Source organism: Pinus tabuliformis, chromosome 9 (assembly GCF_031772625.1).
Source record: "Pinus tabuliformis cultivar Carrire ecotype Pingquan chromosome 9, CPIR1, whole genome shotgun sequence".
NCBI classification, from domain to species: Eukaryota; Viridiplantae; Streptophyta; class Pinopsida; order Pinales; family Pinaceae; genus Pinus; species Pinus tabuliformis.
The window spans coordinates 1467137987-1467142890 of NC_142307.1; the positions used below are offsets into that span (position 1 = coordinate 1467137987).

At 39.4% G+C, this 4904-nt stretch overlaps 1 pseudogene; it reads left to right on the top strand.

Annotated features, from left to right (window-relative positions):
- Positions 1-1067: 1067 nt before the first annotated feature.
- On the top strand, positions 1068-2045 carry LOC149154129 (small RNA degrading nuclease 1 pseudogene; annotated as a pseudogene).
- The last annotated feature ends 2859 nt before the right edge of the window (positions 2046-4904 follow it).

Genomic DNA, 4904 nt, shown 5'->3' on the forward strand with positions numbered 1-4904 from the left:
GATAACATCCAACAAAGGCCTTCTAGCATTCATACAAGGAGTTTTTACAGTGTGCCAAGACTTTCTGTCTCAACCAATCATGGGCAACTTCATTAGGAATGTAGGCAGCATTAGTCAATCCAGCAAAGGTTATGGATCCTTAAAGCAGATTGGAAATTCATCTGCAACCATGGGATGAAGATACTCCACCTCCATTTGCGATGCAAAACCTTAAGCAGGCCCTTAGGCCACATGCTAATGGATGTTGGGTCATAGGGGTCTGTAAACCAGCAAAAGGTAGAATTTTTCAGTGAGTATAGCTGAGACATGAGAATGGCAGGGATGACCTTCTCAGACTCATGATGTGGATTGGGTCCAGCATTCCCATGAGGCATCAAAGTGAGATCTGCTACCATTTGCAATCCATGAATCCACCAAGCATGCTTTATTTTCGGATACCCACTTGTCCCTGGTTTGTCTTTTCTAGGGGCCTCTACAACCTTATTATTTCTACAACGTTTCAATCAGCGTCTTTGAAACTGTGGCTACAGACGGTGTGGCCTTCTCATTATTTTGAGGAAAGGGGCACTGCAGGTCCGCGCTACCCTAATTTTATTTTAAGGACAACAATGGCGGAATGCGCTGTCAACTTTACAGAGGAAGACAAAGAGATTCTTGTGAAAATTGTCAAAGTGGCTCAAGCACTTCAGATCAAAGGCTCGAAAGGAGATTGGCAGGAATTTTTAAATTTACATGATAGTAAATTTGGTTCATCAGTTTGTGACCCTGGAAAAATCATGGGATGTTCTGGCAGGTTTTGTGAAGACATTTACTACCAAGGAAGACCTTAAGGTGGTTACTAGAATCATGAGGTGGAAAAAGCGCAAACTTAAGCGATCACGTGTGAAGGAGTCTTTAGACACTTCTCCTGAGCAGAGCAGGATCTTGTACGTCTAACTTATAATAAACAGCGAAATTTTGAAAGGCTATATTCATTTCCTTCCTATCATAAGGAATGGTTGGTAACAAAACTAGGGAAGGTATCAAATTCGAGCAGTCCAGACAGGCTAATATCTATAGATTGTGAGATGGTCCGATGTGAAGATGGATCAGAAGAGGTGGTGAAAGGTTGTGCGGTCGATCAAAATTTAGAGACTGTGATGGATCTGCTTGTGAAACCATCAAAACCTGTAGTTAACTACCTGACAGAAATAACAGGAGTTACTGCTGAGGATCTCGAGTGTGTAACCTGTAATTTGAAAGATGTACAGAAAAAACTCAAGAAATTACTCACGCCAAAAACAATTGTAATAGGACACAGTTTGCATCACGACCTAAGAGTATTGAAGGTAGACCATGCTAGGGTTATTGATACAGCATTCATATTCCAGTATCAGGATAAGCCTAGTTGTTACACCCCTAGTTTAAGCAAATTGTGTAAGGTTGTGCTAGGATATGACTTACGAGAGGAAGGAAAGCCACACAATTGTTTGGATGATGCCATTGCTGCAATGAGATTGACCCTTTCCAAACTAGAACGTGGACTTAATGATCCTCTTGACATGGGTGATTTTGAAGTAAACGAAGCAGACTTTTCAAAGCTTTGTATTCATAAAATACCCATTGGTACTTCTCGGGATAAACTACAGAATCTTTTTCCAGAGAAATATTCTGTTGAAATCCAGGCATTCTCTCGTGTCAAGAACAAACATTGCACAACATTTGTTGTTTTCAAGACTATGAAAGATGCAGATGAAGCATTTGAAAATTTAAAGGGGGAGTTGGAAAAGGACTCATATGGGCGTCCTCAGAAATGTGTCTCATTTTGTGCAGGTGGTTCAAAGAAAGGATCAAACATTGATATCATTGTACGAAAAATGCATGTCTTAAAATATGAAGCTCCGGATTCTCAGTTAGATGAGCGCAAAAATGATTTAGTTCTTTTGACAAGGAAGAGGCCTAGTGAAAGCATTGACTATATATGTAGCGCAGACACAGAAGAAGAGGCATTACAAAATAGCAAAGCAATGTCTCGGCTCTTTAGGATGTATAGTCATTCCGTATAAAGCAATGAGCCATACTAATGTGAGTCATGTCATATTATAGGCGGCCACAAGAGCGAGTTTTTCCAGAAGTCATAGGGGCCACTTTTTGTTATAGCAAGCCATCGTTTGATTCATATCAAATAAAAGTGTTGATACGTGAGCCATTGCAAAGTGATGCAACAAAAGACAGAGAGCCTATGTGGGTTTGTTTGGACCACCAAAGGATGTTGAGTAGTGTACCATAAATTACAGTAGTCCAAACTATGTGTTACCACTAAACAATACTTTTGAACCATATGATCTCAATAATATGTATAATGCGAGCTTCTGAGAATTATACAATCCACAGATCATGTGATCTACAAAGATATGTCGTAGATTCCAAAATTATGAGAGCTACTACAGGTGTGAGCCAAGAGTGAGCCCATAAACATATATGACCTGAAATATGGTCAAAGTAAAGAGTCTTTTACAGATGCGAGTCTTCGAATAGACTGAGCCATCGAGACATATAACAAAGTTGCAAGCCAACTCTCCGAGACAGATGCCAGAATTTATTCCGAGACATATATAATTATATGTAAGCCAGAGATGCATCAATGAGATACCACTGCACCTCTGTCAATGTGATACAGACAATGAACGGACTTCTTGAGTGTTATCACAAAATTTTCCAGCCCAGAATACGAATTGTCCCTAATTTCAACAGAACGAGAATCTCCAAGGTTTTTCGATCCAATTGAGTGTGATCTTTAGCTATTTCAGAATTTAGCAATAAGCACCCAGTAATAAAATTTCAACATTGGGATATCAATGTTTACATTTTAATCCAATGGTGAACATTCCAGCATTTTTTTTTAATTTGTGTTCATTTTCCTTTCACGGTTCGCTACAGTCATGACCCGTGTCATCTTGATGGAACGTTGAGGGCGGCCACGAAATGTGTTAAAACGAACAGGGCAGACTTCTTGTTCCTGAGATATCTTGTTAACTCACGTTCTAAACCTTAAGAAAGTTTACAATTCAGCCATGTTGTCTCAGTCGAATTGCCAGAAAGTCGGCTCGTTTTTCTAATATCTACGGGTATGCCAGAGAAAATTCAGGCCTTCTAAAATAGGGGTTTATGCCTTGGAGGGAACTGTGAAGTTTTTATCATACCCGTCTATCAGAAGATCGAGGGAAAGTCCATGGAGATTCTGCAGTTCGCAGATAAAAAGATGGGTAATGTGATCAATAAGCTTGACAGTTGTGTGCCTCCGGCACTGAAATCACGGTCTAGTGAATTTTACGGGGCGGCAAAAGGGCGCCCGAAGTTACCAGGTCCGTCGTCACTGAATTTCGACAAGTTGGGCCAGTGGAAAAGGTCAAAGAAGTGGGGAAAACTCTGTATGCCAAATCTGAACCCTCCGCCAAGAACTTGTATAATAATTACGAGCCTGTTGTAGAGAAATGGTAAAGAGGATTTTGTATGAGCTGCACAGCAGCCCAGTTTTACTTGAAGATACTGGTCTAGGCCTTGCAGAAGAGTGCTCAACACTAGGTGACTGTCGGACAGGGACAGCTAAAGTCACTAATGTTTATGACCTACCTGCTAAGAGAATGATACACAGTTGGCCCCAAAATATGCTTTAAAATACCATATTGTTACAGAAACCCAATTTTTTAATAATGAATACAATTTAATTGAAAAGCACATACTAACATCATTTTCCTAGGTCCGAGAGTTTGAACTTGGCTCTGATACCAAGTGTAAGGACCACGATTCAGACTATTTACTTTTTTTTTTTAGTTAACAGCAAATACAACCAGAAATGAAACGCATTGAAATTTCAAATTTATTTAGCACACACATTTCTGACACTCATTTCAGGAAAACATATCATAACATACATTTACATATGTTTAACTAAGATCAATAGTAATGAAATACATGTGTACCGTTCACCAAAAAGCGAGACTCCGCTTGCTCTGCTGTTACTGGTATTTCCTTGTAGCCGTTCACCTCCGCGAGTGAATGATGACGCACTTGATTCGAATGCGAAGACCCACCGGTTAACCTCCCAGCCTACTCCTTGGGTACTCTTCTTCCTTGTGGACCCCCGAGCTGCAATGGGGTTGTACAATGGAGGAAAGCACTAGTTGGTAGAGGAGAGCACACCTTGGCTCAAGAGTCCCCTCTCTAAAATCCTCTACCTCACCAAACTCACTATAGCTTCGTAATCACTGCTCTGACATCATCTCCTCCACTCAACCATAGGGTTCCAAAAGTCCCTTCTCCCATGGCTTGCCCCTTCTTTTATAGGAGTCCTCATAGGTGACACTTGTCATGTCATGCACAATTAATTATTTTTTTATAATTCAATAGCTTGATTATTCACCCACCCATGTGTCATTCTCACATCAAGGGTCTCCCAAAATTATTTACTTAAATTTTTATTTAAAACTAATATTTTCCTCACCTCAACAAGATTCCTATTTCTTCTCCTAGTTGTCTCTTTATTCCCCCCCTTTTATTCCTTAATTTGTGTTCATTACTTGAAGTCAATTAATGAGTCAAGATTTTATCCCCAATCTACTCCCTAATTTAACTCAGGTTATCTCCTAGATGGATATTCTTATGTTGGTTGTTGACACATGGAGCTTCTCTACATTTCTCTAAATTTAATTTATTATTCTCATTTTAATTCACCTTCCTCTTTTCTTAATTAGGTTTAAATTAGTTTAGGATTAATCTTTATCCTTACCATTATGTTTGTCTTTCCCCTTTTTCCTAATTAAACCACATAACCTTCCTAGTATTTTCCAAAATGGGAAGGGTAGAGTTTTTAAGGTACTCTATTTTAATTCTTCCTATGATCCTCCTTATTCCAAGTTTTATTT